The following is a 17961-nucleotide window of genomic DNA, read 5'->3' on the forward strand; positions in this document are numbered from 1 at the left end:
TGTTCCAAAGAGTGCTCTCCACCTCTGGTGACTACTTGTCTTTTGGTAAAGAAACTGCTTAACATCGTATTCAGTTCAAAATGCATGTCTTCCATCACAAAACAATGAGATTCTGGAGTTTATTACAATTTTCATCTTGCCTTACTGCCATATTGACACACATACTTCACTTTTAACACTTTTAACTTCCATTTAGTATTTTACTACATGAGCAAATTCCCAATGAGAATGATCACATTGACTCAAGGTTGTATCATATACATTCAACAGTCATCTTTATTCTAAAAGTACTCAACATCTGGTTTAAAATGAAACAATTTTAACCTTTCTTCTCATTACAATAATGACTCAAACATCCTTAACCAAAATGATTTTTTCCCAAATATTCCAATATTTTTCTTTTCCTAGTATACTTATCTAACTCACATTCCTTTCCTTAAACTAGCATTTGAAACTGTAATTATCCTAAGAATTCCCCATTCTTTTCCTTACCTAAATATCCCCTCTAACACAAAAAACTAAGGAAACTTAATTCCTATCTTAGCATGTAGCAGGTGTCAGAGCCAGACACCTAACCTATCTCTGGCTATTAGATCCAATTCACCTAAAACTTTGTTTTTTCTAGTTTGCTTAGTAACTAACTAAAAAGGTCCAGGACATTAAAGGAAAATTCCTTTACAGATATAAATATTGAATGTCAGTGTCTAGGCAGGTCAAGTGGGTAAGTCAAATGTCTTGGGCCAGATTTATTCTTCCAGGTGAGATATTATCCAAATGTCATTTTGGGAAAATCAAATCAAAGGGGTCCAACCTCAGTCATACTGAGAAGCCGCCCCTTTGGCTGCCCATCCATGTCACCTGACATCCTTGGCCCATTGGCTTCCTTTGATCCAAGAACATAACATTTACCCAGTAGCATTTCTTTTTGTTGACCATCCTTGTATCTGACATAAGAGAAAATCAATTAAAAGTCCCATGATCTAAAATGGTTGTTTTACCTAGTTAGAACTTCCAGTGAATACAATTCACTAAATTCCAATTATAATCTTAATGGAGTCCCAATTAATGAAACCCCTACCTAAAGCTCTGAGTGTCCTTCCTGGGTCTTTGCCTAAAAATCTTGTATTCTAACTATGACTGGCCCTACAGGCCTCATCTCCTACTTCTTAGTAGAGACATCCCTTTGTCTGAAATCATATCTACTCTATCTATATATATAAAGATGGTATATCAGATTCCCCTTCTCTAGAGAAACCTCCTTCTGGTATGTTGTATCTGACAAGAAATAAATTCCTCCTTGTCGAGGAGATTGCATAAAAAAATCTCAAATTGTGTTTCTCTTTCTCATATTACATACTTTTGCTTCAAAGAAAATAATCACTGCTTTGGAATATACATATAGATCTAAAATATTCCCAATTCATATATATATATATATATATATATACATATATATATATGTATATATATATATATATATATATGTGTGTGTGTGTGTATATATATATATATACACACATATATATATATATACATATATATATAGTTCGAAACTTCTATACATAAACATGTTTACCTACTAGATATCCTCAACATACAAATGGTTATTTTTGTTTTGGCAAGGCAATTGGGGTTAAGTGACTAGCCCAAGGTCACATAGCTAGATAATCATTAAGTGAGGCCTAATTTGAACACAGATCTGTTGATTCCTGGGCCTAGTGCTCTATCTTCTGCACCACCTAGCTGCCCCTTAACATACAAATTACTTTTTTCAGAATTCTTTAAAACCATTAAAACATCTTAGGTAGCTTTAAATTTCCAACATGCATTATTAATTTCATTATAACAGGACAGCAATAAGAATAACATACTAACACACAAATTACTAGATTGTACAAAGCAATCCCTCCATTATTACATTATCCATGAACCCACAGATCTATCCCAGAAAGAGTCATACTTTTTCATATTTTCCTCATTGCCTTTCAAAGCAATAACATTAATTCCAGGCTTTAGCAATATAGTATTTAAATAACATTCACAAGAGATAACTAAATATTACAAATATAATCTCTTTGTAGTTACAAAAGAATATCACATAACTGATAAAAACATCTTATTCATCAATAATAAGTTACCTCACAATAATAGGGCCCACAATTGCAATTTGTTCAGAGCCCCCCATCAGCTGTCTGCAGTAAGAGGAAATCCATATTCTTGACTTCTTTAAAATTAAACATACATTGTTAGTATACATTAATCATAAAATTCTTATTTAAACATCTCATTTCCCTGAGATGAGCAAAAGAAAAAACAGGAGTAAAATGAATATCCCATGTTCTTTACACTTTTGTCTCTTTACCCAAATTCTCAGAATCCAATCTCATACATGATATATTTAAAAATCCAATGTAATTACAACTCAACTAACTTTCCAACAGCTTAATTTGATAAAAATTTTAGAGTACTTATACAGAGAATCTAGCACTCACATTCCAAAATCTCTATCCAAAATAAAAATACAATTTTTATCATTATTAAACTTACCATTAAAACCAATTAGATATTTTTCCCAAAAGAAATCAGTAAACATCCCTGATAATCTAGGTATTTCTCTTCTTAGTAACTCAATACCACTTTTCTTTAACTCAAAGGTGTTAAAATAGAGTTTTAAAATTCCATACTCCTTGCAAAAAAGGTAGAATAGTGTTAAAATAGTTTAAACCCAAACTAATTTAACAATCTAGGTTATTTAATTCCTCCCATTCTGTACAAATTTTGTCAGAATGTTATAACACTTAGCATCCCTCTTTTAAAACCCTCAGCGTGCTTTCCAAAACTCTAGTTCAGAAACTTTAGAAACAACGAGAGTCATCACTCAGGCCACATGGCCAGCAGATATTCATTAAACATGATTTCCTTTCAATAAAGGAGTCTCTTAATCCCTATATATATATTTTTCTTCTTTCCCAATCACATATTCCACCTGTGGAGGGATCTCTTTCCCTTTAAGGCTTAAGTACTTGAGCTCTCTTGTCTATTCTCTCTCCCTCCACAGGCAGGTGGTGCTCTCAGGTGGACAAAATCTAGTGTTCAAGTCTTAACAAGATGGTGGATGGGACTGAGACCACCATGTGTCCAACCCACCAACCCTTCTCCCAACCCAGGGAGAAAGCATAAGGATAGGAAATCTTCCCTCCTCTAACTTCTCACTCTTTCCCTTAAAGGTTCTTTCTTCTCTTGAACTTCTTCTAAACTCTTCCCCAAAACACAGCTTGCTTTTCTCTTTAATAATCCCCCTCCGTTTTCTTTAACTCTGCACACCTAGAAAAGTACCACAGTACCACTGGGTGAGGGAGAGGATGATTTCCACATAGGGGCCACTGCACAACCACTTCCTTCTCCTCTTAGAATGATTTGTAAGCCACTTTACAAATTTCCCAAAATTCATCTTTGGTTTACAAAGTCAAACCTGCTCAAATCTTGTTTACATGCTTCAACCAATTTCCATACTTCATTCCTTTTCATTAGCTCTTCTTGACTTTAATTCATACTATTCTGAACTAGAATCACATAGCTTATACAGCTATATAAACCACAGATATATGGTTCCACTTTTCACAATACATTTTCCATCCCAAGCTTTTAATAGTTAGCATTTCTTGATTATAACAGCTAAAACCCTGGAGAAAGCAAACAGTCATCCAAAAATTCCTTAGCCTAATCAGAAAATATTCCCTGCCCCCCCCCCCCCTTCTTCAAATAGAGTAAGATGAATAATTTATAGAAGGACAATCCTTTCTAGGGGGGCAGTTGATCTTCTATTCTTAAATCCTTACATGTCCCATAATTTTTTGTAATAACCAACATTACCAGAATCTAAACTGATAAACTCCTGAAGCTCTGTTGCCATATCATTCTGGAAAAAGATGAACTATTTAGTTTCCCCTATATGGGCATATCTTGGTAACCACATTATATGCTTTAGAATTAACCTGACTCTTTAGTTTTTCTGAAATTTATTTTCTTAACAACCTCTTTTTTTAAAATTAAAACAGCATTTCTTTCTATGATAATATTCACTGTCTCTTTACTGTATTTTTTTAACTTCAAAATAAGGTCACTTTAAAAAATTTATTTTACTAATTCTTCCTGAAGTAACTCTCTCTCTCTCTCTCTCTTAGTCCTTTTTCTAAAAGAGAGTGGGGGGGGGAGCATTCTAGCACCACAGAATCATGGAGAACTGGAAAGAGAAGGGATCATAAATAGGGAAGAGGGTGGCTCTTCTCGTAATGGTCTAATAACAGGGTGAGTAGTTTGGCCTCCATAATCCATTACTTTTTAATCAAAATAAAAATCTCTCTTTTAAGTGCTCAAGAGACAACCTAGGAGTGAGGAGGGATGGATCATATTATCTATTGTAACACAGGCAGAAAGCAGGCACAAAGGAAGAGCCAGGGAGAGTTAGATGAATACTGCCTACAAATCCAAAACAAAATGAGGCTACCCAAGGAACTCTTTAGGGGAAATCGCTAACTCCTCCTTTCCCTGTTTAACAAATCACACAAGTAAATAGACATTCTAAACACATAAAGACAGATGAGGCATAAACACAGATCACACAAAACACAACAGAATTTTCCAAAATGACAATTTCAAAACAGGCCAATGGCAAATTCCTGACATCCCAGGAATGCAGAGAGGGGAGATTTCAGCCTCTCTTCTGACAATCTCTCCCTCCCAAAGGCAGACCAAATGCGTTCCTTCTCCTATATCTTCATTTTCCCATACAAGACAACAATACTTAATCATTTTCTTCTTACTTTTCCCTTTATATTTCAGTCTTATTTACCTGATTTACCATAGGGGAAGGCTTAAGACAGGGGCCTTCCCATTTTAAATATTGACAGAGACCTCTCAGGATCAAGTGCCCTTAGATCCAAGTCTCTTACGCCCAAAGTGGAAGGGTTCACCCCAACCTTCAGTCACCCAAATGGACTCTCCAGGAATCTAGTGCCTTCAGATTCCAAGGTCTAGACTTAACATCATTTGGGTCTCTGGGCACAGAAGTTTAATGACTGTTCTTTGTCCTCACTGATGGTCAGGTCCTTGCCACGGATTTGCTGTTCTCTTCCTACTGAGTCTCTCTGCTTTGGGTCACTTGCACAGAGAGAAACCAAGGCTTCCCAGAAAATGGCAAGTTGCCAGAATTTGGGGCACCAGCACCTCTTTGCCACGTTCTGAGAGGCCAAGGTCCCCAATGGGCATGCTATCCTGGAAGAGCCCCCAAACTGTGTGGGACAATTGCCACTTAAATAAATTCTGGACATTTCTCAAGGTATGAAGAGAAAGCTTTATTCCTTTCTCAAGGAATGGGCCACACAATCAATTACAGAGATTGAGGCAAAATCAAAAGGCCCAAGAATCACATTTATCCTAACTGGATTCCCACCCCCCACTGACCCACCCTCATTAATGCAGAATGTGGTTTTACAATCTAGACCTGCAAGCTAATCTAAGGAAAAAGAGCATAAAATTCAAACTGAAACCAGATTATTTCTTCAGTCCCAGGAATTGAATGGTCATTCAGATTTCCAACAGATAAGGTGGGATCACAGTTGACTCTTTACCAATATCCTAGAAGTTGCTTTATGAAGGGAGGGACACATAGTTAACTATTCTCCAATCTATAATATTCTACTGAAGAAATCTCAGACTTTACTCTAATCCCAGATGAGTGGGATAATCTGGATTACTAAAACTTTCTGAGTGAGTCCAGGCACTTTTGAATGGCTACTAATCTCATTGTACCCATTGGCCCTTTGTTATGTGTTAGGGAAACAAATATACAAACTTACAATTTGTCAACAAAGATATTATATCATAATGTGGGAAAATGAGACATAGATGCAAATGTGTTTAGTATAAAGCAGATTATAAAAGGGCAAGGGAATATTTAAAATTTAAAATATTAGAGTTTTAGCTGAGAAAACCAGGGTTCTCTTCATGAAGAAGAGCTAGATCTTGAAAGAAGATTTCACTAAGAGATGTGGGAAGGATTTGCTTCAGGTATGGAGATAATGATGCAGTGAGACATCCAACTGCATATTTGAATTGGAGACTTACCAATGAGTAGCTTATGAAACATTTGAAAAAATGGATCAGACAGGGTTATGTAACTTTAGAAATGGAAGAAAATGGAATGTTTGAATTGTAACTATAAAGCATTTGGAAAGCTTTGTGTTAAAAAAAAATAAAATATACTGACTCCTTACTGTGTCCTGACTTGAAGGCTGGTATTATTAGCCAGATGTAGGGGCAACTTGGTGGCAATGGATAGCATATTGGGCCTAGATTCAGAAAAAGTCCTTGTGAGTTCAAGTATGCCCTCAGATACTCACCAGTTTTGTGGTTCTGGGCAAGTCACTTACTCTGTTTGCCTTATTTTCCTCATTTATAAAATGGGCTGGAGAAGGAAATGGATGAACCACTTTAGTATCTTTGCCAAGAAAACCCTAAAAAGTGTCACAAAGAATCAGAAACAATAGAAAAACAACTGGATGACTACTAGCCAGATTTAACTCCATAATTCCCCTTTAACAAGTGAGTCCTACTCTCAACTCTACCCCAGGAAAAAGTAGTGTAAGAAGCTGCAAGAAAAGAGTGAGGAAACACAACCTGATAACCTCAGGCTTGACCTAGAGAATTATAAATAGTTATATGTTTATCAGGAAAGCTAGGTGATACTGTGGATAGACTACTAGACTTAGAAGCAGAAAGACTTATCTTTTGGGGTTTCAAATTTTGCAAGACACTTCTCCCTATTTGCTTCATTTTCTTCATCTGTAAAATGATTTGGAGAAGAAACCATTCCAGGATCTTTGCCAAAAATAATCCTCAAATAGGGTGATAGGTGCTTAAAGAGTTGGACACAACTGGAAAACACTAACAATATAGATATCAAAATAATTTGTTGAGATAGCTGTCTAGATAAAGAGACCTGTAATCATGCACTCATTTAGCCTAATACAGAGGGGGAAACATCTTTGCATTTTAAAATGTCTTTTTTAAATTGTAAATCAAAAACTTTGATCTATGCCCTAGTTCTTTGTATTCCAAAGTATTCCTACTCATTTGCTTTTTCCATTGCAAATCACTTGTACTCAATTACTAATATACATGATAGAAGGAATTAAAAAGATCAAATAACAAGAATAGCCTTTCTAAAGTATTGTTTAAAACAATAAATAACTTTAAAGGACTGAAAACTGGATTGGATGTTCATCCTCTAAAGGAAGAAAGGCCAATGATCAGGCACCTCCATGCTTTTTACAGTGTTGTTGCATATGCATAATGAATCAAAGAACCTTTTTCTCCCACAACTCCTTTCTCCACTTCAAGTAGATCACTACCTTTTGCAGTTGCCTATGACTCCATTCAAGACTGAACCACACAGAATTCCCCTTGCCCCCAATTCACCATACTGACTTGAGAAAGCCTTTTTGTAAATCTGTTCAGTCACACTCTGGGAAAAATCACCTTTCTAGTACAAGTCTTTCTTTCCTTCTCTATCAAATAAGGGTCTTCAATTAATTTTATCTCAAAGGTCTTTTCAGTTCTAACATTCTATAAATTCTATAATCTATAAATTCCATGAGGGCAAGGTTGAGTCATCTCTTTTTTATGATTGTATTTCACTTTGTGCTATAAGATTGTAGAAAAATAGACTTAAACCTGGAAGGGAAGATCTAGTCTTAGTCTGAATTAACAAAAATGAAAAGTGACTCTAGATCATGACTCAATATGTTCAATCATTCTAGTTAAAATGTTAACTTCTACACGGGAGAAACAGTCATGGGGGGGGAGGAGGCTGCTCTGGCCCAGGGGGCCGTTTGGGGCCGCTCCTGGGGCTCCAGGGCTCAGTTTTGAATGGGTCCCCCCTCCCAGGGACCTCAGAACCAAGAGGGCTAGGGGCTAGACCTGAGGATGGGGTGAAAAAAAATAACTCCCCAGGGGTGGGATGAGAGCTGGAGGCCCAGGCTGTGAGCCCATGGATATGGATGACAGCAAGGCAGTGGGAGTAAAGAAACCAGGTAAATGTGGTCGGAAGCCAGCCAAAATTGACTTGAAGACAAAGCTTGAGAGAAGCAGGCAGAGTGCAAGAGAATGTAGGGCCAGAAAAAAAGCTGAGGTACCAATATCTGGAAGAACTGGTGTCTAGTCGGGAGAGAGCCATCTGTGGTCTCAGAGAAGAATTGGAAATGTATAAGCAGTGGTGCATGGCAATGGATCAAGGAAAAATCCCCTCTGAAATAAAAGCTCTTTTAACTGGAGAGGAGCAGAGCAAATCTCAGCAGAACTCAAGCAGACATACCAAGGCTGTAAAAACAGAAGTCAATAACAATTCCTGGTGAAGATCATTTCCATTTAAACTCATGAAGTCACTTACTGAATTGAATATTCAGAGTCATATGAAGAATGGACAAGATTGGGCTTTGGAATTTAATTTTCTACCCACAGTTCAGTGGTCATTCATGTTAATCTGCAGTTGTTGACCAAAATCTGTGATTGTATGAGTTTGAAAGGCCTTGCTTTAGCCTTCAACAACAGGAAAATTCAGAATATTCAGTCCTTTCATTTGATGTTGATAACCACAGTAGATTTGCACATGACATGATGCTTGGGAAAAAACCCAGGTGACATGGAGGACAATAAGTAAAAAGAGAGTAATAGTTTTGCACCTTAGCTCCATATTGGTTAATTATGTTCTTTTCATTTAATTGTGTGTTAGTGTCACTTCATTTGCTTGTTTTTTCCATAGTCTTATTCAGAGAAACCAAATAGGCTGTTTGCTATATTATAAGTTTTCAGCCTTAAAAACGGACCTGACCTTCTTTTATCAAATCCACTTGAGTGATTTGTAATATATAATTCCTGCAGGAGCTACAGATCTGTTCTGTGCCTCATTCCAGCATAAATTGTGCATATGTATTAACAATTATATGCATTTCTCTTTTTGTAATCCATGATGATCTTTCTGTTATATTGTACCTATAGGGACAATACATATAAAAATTTCTTTGGGGAAGTTTCTCTCAGAAACTTTAGTAGCTTTTGTCCCAAACTGTATTTATAAACTATTGAAATTTCCCCATCTCTATTAGCAAGTAAATTAATCAGACTTTAAAATTACTTTTCATGTATTCAGATGCAGTGAGCATTTTGTTATTGCTGAATGTAGAAAGAGATAAAGGTGAATGTAGAGAGGTGTATATAAAGAGAAATAGTAAAACTTTTTTTGTACACTCAACTAGCTTGGGAACTGTTCTAGAGAAAATAATTTAAAATTAGCTGCTGGTCCTTTAAGATCTTGTTTCTGCCTCAAGATCTGTAATAAAGTGACATACAGATTTCTTTTTTTTTTAACCTAGCTGCCCCGACATACAGTTTCTTATAGCTTAATGGCTGCCATGGCAACCAAAATACCAAGCTTCTTTATTGATGTGAGACCAAAAGAGAGATTGGGTTTGATTTGTGCTCCATTCTGAGAAAGGCACACTAGAAGTGTTATATTTCTATTCCTACTTCTGTTCCTAGATGGATACCTACCAGAGAGGAACCTCTATCATTTGTGCTCAAGGAGAACCCAGAGCAAATGAATAATTTGGTCCTCTCCAAAACACAGGTCTTTCCTGAGCCTCATATAAGTTTCAAACATGGGTTATTATGGCTATACCTATCACTGACATAAATGTATGAGACCCCGAGGAAACGGAGAGCAATTCTTCCACTGATCTTGGCCATTCATATCCATGCCTACATTTACATGAAGGTTTGGTACAGTATATGAGAAATCAGGCTTATGAAAAGGTATAAACATTTTTGAAAAATATACTTGTTTAAAACAAATACAAGCAAGTACTGATACAATTTAATTTTTCCTACTCCTGCTTCTGTGCCTTTATCATTGTCTCTTTCTTTTCTCAGAAGTTGTGATCTCTTACTAGTAGACCACATTTATTGGTCTACTAACTCCCTATCAGTTGACTGTTTTCACCAAATGTCTGTTATGAAATATTATTTTAGAGAGGATAAATCTTCCCTAGGAAGATGATGTGGACCATGGTGGGGGGGGGGAGGGGCATTACAAATGATTATATATCCTTCTTGGACTGTAAGGTATGCTCTCATCTGGCCTGAGACCTGGTGTTCTTTGGAGTACAAATTCAGCTTTGATCCTTTAGTGTTATGTGACCACCAATAGTAGCTCAGCCCTCCCCTTTCCCCCCAGTCTTTATGTTTTGGAGCAATAAAGGGGTGAAGAATATTTAATGTCTTAGAAACTGGATATGTTTTTGTTGTGTTTAGTTACTTGATCTTATATGTTTTCCAAAATATCCTAAGACTCAGTTTACATTGTTTCTGGACCATTTGAAAACTGTCCAGATAGTTATTATAAATGTAAATATTCCAAAATGAAAATGGTTGTTCAATGGAATGTACCTGTTATGCTTGAAATATTTCCTGCCTGGTAGTAATTGTATCATGTGGGGTCATTTGAGCTTTTGTTATAATAGCTTTACAAAAGTTGAGAATTTTACCCTCACATAGAGGATATGTAAGAGTAAATTATAATTTGTTGTACTTATTTTATTCCCAGAACTTTCACTTTGGTCTTTCTAGACAAACAGATGAAACCAAGAGAAGGTGCCTTGACTTTAAAAAGGAATGTTTTGAGAACTTTGGGGATTGTGCTATCAGTGTTTTTTGGTTACTTTAAAGCTTGGTACTAAATGTCATTGATTAAAAATAAATAAATAAACAAACAAACAAACAAATAAAATGTTAACTTCTCCCTCCCCCTACTTTTTCTAGATATTTTTTGAGTCCTTGTAGAATATTTACTGCTTATAGATACATGTGGACAGGGACCTATTTTATTGCTTCTTTTTTATCATAACTTCTGCCTACTACAAAGTCTTGCATACTTTAAATATTTTAATAAATATGTTTTCAATTGAATAAATTTGATTGAATAGGAAGAGGTTACAGACTTGAGAAATTAAAAAAATATAATTCCAAAGTTATATTCCTTTATGGTAATAAAATTCTGTTAGATTTCCTTCTCTAGTGATAATTACTTAAGCAATTTATAAAAGGAAGAACAAGTGTCAAATCTTTCATTCCTATAAGATATGCTATAGTAATGAACCAAATTACTTGACTTGGAGAAATTTAGGTGATAAAGGATATTCCATGAATTAATCACAAAGTTTTTATTCAGTGTAGTGAACAGCCAGCAGGGTGCAGTCTATACACATATCACTACAACTTTAAGCTTTGGTAAATTCTTTATTTTCAGTGAAAGCCCCAAAATAACAATAATAAATCTAAGTAAAGCTTTTAAAAATCTTCAAATGGATGATGTAAGCCAGATTGCAATGCTTAGCTACTCTTTTTTTTATAAATTTCCTCTTGAACAATCATTACAAAGGGAGGTGAAGATGACTTTGGAAAAAAAAATAACTATTTAAACTCATCTTTGTGGTTGCGCCTTTCAGTCTTCCTATATATGTATAGGCCTGGGCATCATAACTGGTGAGCAGACCCTTCTCATCATCTAAATTTTTTTTCTGTTGAAGTTTAATTCTGATTCTACCTCCTTCAGGATGCCTTTTTTATCCTCTTGGGTAAAAAAAGATCTTTCTTCAAATCTTCCCTTAAATCACTTTTTTTTTTTTCAGAAACTCCTTTTCACCATTGTCTTACATATCTTAATTCTTCTTTATTAGATTGCAAATGTGAAGGTCAAGTAATGTGCCATTTTTCATATTTATATCTCTAGTGCCTAATGCAGTGTTTTGAATACAAGAAACACAATGAATATTTTATTAAAATTTAATTAATGCATAAACCCTGGCCCAGAACTATGTGCTTCTGACTCAGCGTGGCCATTACCAGTCCTGAAAGGGAAGGACTTCCTTATCCAAGCTCTCTCCCACCTAGATTCAGGTCACAAAAGACAATCCCACCCCAGAATCCCAAATGAAAAAAGCTTTCAGCTTCCTTTTCTAGCAACAATCTTTCCTCCCAAAGTGCCATCTATTCATATATCTTGGGCAAAGCCTCAATCATAAGAAGCTCAATCAATAATTGATTTTTCACCTTTAGGCAACACTGGACAAGCCCACATTCTCAGGAGAGAGATGCTCTCATTACTCTGATAAAGACTTGCACATGACTTCATAAAACTGATCAGGTGATTTCCCATTTATTATCCAATTTCCCATTATACTCTCTATTTGGTTAAATTATTTTCCTCTAGAAAATTAAGCTAGGGTGTCTTTGGCTCCATGATTCTAATTCTGTAGAGATTCTTGAGACCTGGAAAAGTACCATCAATTGACCTCTTCTTTATTCCCTTGTTAAGTGCCTTGAACATGGTTTCAGCAATGTATAATAAGTACTTCCAAAATCTAATGAATTTATCTTTTTAAAACTAGAGTTTACACTCATATGTCCTCAATAAGCAATAAAAGTTTTGCAGAATTCCTTTAGAATTTTTTCTGCTTGATGTTTAAAAGATTTTGTCCCAATCAAAAACTAATAAGAGAGAATATAAAAGCAAATAACTTAAAATGGTAGAAAAAATAATAAGAAATAAACAAAATATAATGCTTTCTCTCTCTGTATCTAATCTAGAACTTATATAATCTCAAAATTGTAAAGGATGTCAAAAACCTACTAATGTTGTCCATACATGTCCAAGAACATTTTCTTTGAAAGATCGCTGAAATATGATCTTCTAATGTTGTCTTGAAATCCTTCAGGAAGGTGAAGCCAGGCACATTTTTTGGCTTTCTTTGTCAGTAAATGTTTCCTTTCATCAGGTCAAAATCATCCTAGCAGCAATTTGTACCCCAGCTCCTGGTTCAGGAAGACAAATTAAAAAGGCAGTTTTCCTACAGTCATTTAAATACTTGAAGACAGCTAACAGAAAACCCAGTTTTCTATTCTCTAGAGAGAACATACCCACTTCATTCATAGCTGTATAAATTTTCCTTGTACCCCAAGGATCTGACCTTGATTCTGTCTTGCTTTTGCTTGTTTGTTATCAAAGATTTGGATAGAGATGGTATACTCATTGAATCTGCAAAGGAAAGAAAACTAGGCATGGATATTAAGATGTCAGCAAGACCAGATAAAAACTCATTTGTTGGAGCTGAGAGACAAAGAGGTGGAATCCAACTTTTCAGTAGAGTGGAGATGAAAAAGAAGGAAAAGATTAGAATATGATGTAACAAAAGGCATAAGAAAAGATGCTCATTTAAAAATTACCTTTGTTTTGTTGTTGTTTGTCTCTTGTTCTCCAAGAAGACTGGGACATAGGAGGTGTTGCCATGACATGCAAGTCAATTAGATTTAAATGAAGGATGGGGCAGCTAGGTGGCGCAGTGGATAAAGCACCGGCCCTGGAGTCAGGAGTAACTGGGTTCAAATCCAGTCTCAGACACTTAATAATTACCTAGCTGTGTGGCCTTGGGCAAGCCACTTAACCCATTTGCCCTGCAAAAACCTAAAAAAAACATGAAGGATGGTGGTACAAAGTCACCAACTTCACTTTTGTCTCCATAGTCATCTAGGTCCAGTGGCCAGTTATATGGATCAGGATTTGTGAAGATGGCCCTGGATGCAGAGGGAAATCTTGACCTTTTTGAGTAAAGATCATTAATAGACCTGACTTTGACTAAGGCAATGTCCCATTCAATGATTAAGGTTATGTAAGAGAGAGAAAGGAGGCAAAAAATGACCACTTTTACCTAGTCAAAAAAAAAAAAAACTGGGTAGGGGAGACCCTCAGGATTTCTGTACAAACAGAAACAATTGCTGTTTACATTCACTCCCAGTCAAGCAGGACCCAAATAATGACCAAGTGGGGCTTGACCTAGGATCTATAGTTGACCAATCAAGGAGAACCAGACTGATTTGGATCTAAGGTGAGGTCCTTAAGAAAGAAAAAAAACAAACCTATCTTCAGAGCTTTCGGTGATCAAAATTTATACACCTTTGAGCAGTATCCACAAATAAGAGTGTGATACCCCATGTAAACAGAGGAAAGGAAAAGGAAAGAAAGGAAAAAATGAAAAGGAAAGAAATGAAGGAAAAAAGGAAAAAAATGAAAGGAAAGAAAGAAGGAAGGAAGGAAGGAAGGAAGGAAGGAAGGAAGGAAGGAAGGAAGGAAGGAAGGAAGGAAGGAAGGAAAGAGGAAGGGAATTAGGGAGGGAGGTAGAAAGGAGGAAGAAAGAAAAGACAGAAAGAAAATGTTTAAATCAGACAAATTCCAAGGTCATTGGAGCATATTTATCACAATCTTTTGAACTGATTGCTTAACTTTTCATGACATATGGCATGTTGCAAGATTTTCTTATAGTATTTCATTCCCATTTAGAGTTCCAATAATCTTGGTATAATACTACTTCATTGTACATCTATATATTTATCAGAGTAGAAGAAGGTTTAGGGGGAAATTTTCTAGGCCCACTGAAATTTTTTTAAAAGATCCTCAAAAATTAAGTGGATATTTTATGATCTGATCAATGTGATTACATCTTATCTGCACATTAACAATAGTTTTAGTTTTCTGTGAATGAAAACTGAATTTCATTAGTAAAATTTAACTTTTCTGCCAACATTTGACATACTGCATTTCTCATAAAAACTTTTTTTACACTATAGCAATAGATATATTGTTTTTTTTTTCTTGTGATTTTGTTTCCTTGCTTGTTGTCTAACTTCAAAAGGACTACTTCATACTATAGAAGAATCAAAAATTATCCCTTCAGCTTCCAGGTTTCAGTAAAGCTTTTTACTTAATTTCTTAGATTTCAATGGGCTATTCCATAGCATAGCTAATTGACTCATTGCTATTGTTTTTTATTTTTAATTTTTCCTCTCTGTGCTTTGTTGCATTGATCCTATTTCATTAGGATTTGAATGATTCTTGAAATGCTTGACCTCATTGAAGAGAGTTCTATAGGAGTTACACTTTTTGCAAGGTTTCTTGGAGCAATAGGCATTCTAAAAAATGAAAAAACAAACATTGAATTAAAAACACAACAAAAGATACCAATAAAACAGTATATATAGTGCAAAATCTAGCACTCAACTTACCGAACCAACTAAATATGGGGAAACCAGCTCAAACCAATTTGTCTGGTCAACTTAAATGGTTTTGAGTTATCTGGTACCAAGAGAAATACCTATACTATTACTATTGCAAAATGAAACCATTTCAAAATTATTCCTTGTTCCAAGTAATTCCCACAGTACAATAATAGAATTTCAATATCTTCTAACCATTCCTATTAAACAAGCTAGAGCTGGATATAATATGTGAAATGCAAATTTAGAAGATAAGAATTTTTTTTAAAAAATGATCAAGTTCTTGCAAATTGAAAGAGATATATATATATATATATATTTAACCTGTAAAAAGAAGAGACTATTGTCCCTTTAGATGTACAAAATCTCTGAGATAATTAAGGAAAAGAATGGTTGAGAAAAGAAAGAATAAAGAATATCAGGAAGAGAAAAAAGGAAAAGAAAGGAAAGATATAGCTCTGGCTTAAGAGAGGATGAATTATTCACTATTATTTATATTTGTGCCACCACAGGAGATTATTCAATCATGGATTTGGGACATGAGAGGAGGGTAGTCATATGCCCTACATTCTCTCTGGGCTAAGAAAGAAAAGGCTAGGGTTTGGTAGAAAGTATTATAGAAATATAAAAGAAAGGAAATAGGGAAATAAGCTGGGACGGGAAGAGAGAAGTTGAGGAGTGATTGAATTTAAGAAATACTCATGATTTTTTTTTTAATTGTAACGGGGGGAGTTAGAAACTCTGGGATCTAAAGCAATGACTAAAGAGGATGGGAGGAGGTTTGGATCAGACAATTTCAATGTCAAATAAATCATTCTGTTTCAAAAAGAAGAAATATAATAGCGGTAAAGAGATGGTGAAAATGGGAAAAGAAGACACTTATGTAAATGGACTTTATTTTTTGTTAAAGTAAGAGGGTTGGGAATGGGAGAGAGTTATAAAAGGATTGAGAAGGGGAAAGAAAGGGAAAAGAATGTTGGAATAGCTTTTGTGGGTACAGAGATGGAGAGTCATTTAAGGGCAAGTAAAAAGATTGCCTTCTGTAGTAAAAGCCCATTTGAAGTTGAATAACCCAAATTGGGTGCAACTAAGTGGCATAGTGAATAGCATGCCAGGCCTGGAAGTAGGAAGACATCTTCTTAAGTTCAAATCTGACCTCAGACACTTGCTAGCTGTGTGACCTTGGGCAAGTCATTTAACCCTGTTTGCCTCAGGTCCTCATCTGCAAAATGTACTGGAAAAAAGATTTCATTATTTTTGTCAGAAAATCCCCAAACAGGATCTCAAAGACAAAAATGACTGAATTTTTTTCTTTATGACATTAGTTAGTTTTGCTTTTTTCTTGCATTTTTGTTTCCTTGCTTTTTCCCCTTACCTTGGAGAAGACTACTCCATCCTGTAGAACTCACAACTCAGAACTGTGAGACTTGTTCCAGCTGATGTATTAAGTAGGAGGTGAGGAAGTATATGGTGGGAGTATTTCAGGGCTGAGAGTTGGCAAGGGAAGAGCACTGACAAGGCAAGGGGGCAAGGGATTCAAAAGCAGAGCATCGTGCTGAACAGAAGTAGGTACCTGAAGAAAAAATAAAGAAATAAACCTGTTAGGTTGAGATAGGAGAAGGGAAAAAATGAAGTCAGAATAGAAATATTGGTTTAAGAGAGTGCTGAGGAGTAGGTGGATTCAAGCCTTGATGAGGGTGAAGCACAGGTTTAAGAGATTAGACCTAGAGATAACTAGAGGGATAGGAGGTTGTCATCAGATAGGGAAATGTCAAAAAATTTAATTAGGAAAACAAAATACTTGTGGGAAATGACAAGTATAGTATGTCACACTGCCACTCAGGTAGAGTGAAGATGTAGGTCATGATACTCAAGTAGGTTGAAGAATTGGGAGACAGGGCAATTTCTTAGCATCTTGCATTCCCTAGATTAATAAGGAGCATTTGGGGGGTTGGGAGATCAAGTGTTGAACTCATGGAAAAAGGTGGAAGAATGATCTAGATGTTGATGTATTATATTTAGGACTGGGGTGTCAGTGAAGTATAACTAGTGTTGGAGAGCAGGAATCACCCTTTCTATGTATGCACCATGGGTTAGGTTTGAGAATTGTGTCTTTGTTATATTACTAGCCTTTGTGCTCTCATTGTAACCTAAGTGATTTGACATTGACTTTCAAATTCTTTCATACCAAGGTGAAGGGACTATTCTGGATGTCATATATACATACATGCATTGTCCTCGTGTACCTCTGAAATGCATACACATTTATTTAAAACTTGGAAACCACTTAACTTGTCTACCCCTCTTTGACAATCATAAATCTACCCCCTTAATTTTACTTAAAGAACTTAAAGACTTAAAAAATGAAAGTAACTTTTTCAGTATTACAGAATAATACTGCAGATGTTTGAAGGTTGTCATATCATTTTTTCCTATTGTTCCCTAAATGTTTTACAATCTGACTTGCATCCTAATTACACTAGTGAGGCTGCTCTCTCTCTCTCTCTCTCTCTCTCTCTCTCTCAGGTCATTAATAAACTCCATATTTGAAAATTCCAATAGAATTTTATCAGAACTCATTCTTTACCACTCTGCAAAATTTCTTACTTTTTTGCATTGCCCTTATTATTTTTCTGTGTATCACTGTCCCATTTTGCTGGATGGAGATTTAGAAATTTGGCTAGAAATTATGACAAGAAGTGAGGAGGGTGATGGAGATATGATAGAGAGGTACTACAGTATTTATTCAGAGAGAAAGCAGGGGGCCAGTGGCACCACTGTTCCTTTCTGAGGATGGCT

The 17961-nt window shown here is 35.6% G+C and overlaps 1 protein-coding gene and 1 pseudogene across 1 annotated transcript in view; both read left to right on the forward strand.

Moving 5' to 3' along the window:
• Positions 1-17961, forward strand: part of RNF144A (ring finger protein 144A) — a 332710-nt gene that overhangs the window by 149889 nt on the left and 164860 nt on the right. The window lies entirely within an intron of this gene.
• Positions 1589-10962, forward strand: LOC141504539 (cAMP-responsive element-binding protein-like 2 pseudogene; annotated as a pseudogene).

Source organism: Macrotis lagotis, chromosome 1 (genome assembly GCF_037893015.1).
Source record: "Macrotis lagotis isolate mMagLag1 chromosome 1, bilby.v1.9.chrom.fasta, whole genome shotgun sequence".
In the NCBI taxonomy this organism is placed as follows: Eukaryota; Metazoa; Chordata; class Mammalia; order Peramelemorphia; family Peramelidae; genus Macrotis; species Macrotis lagotis.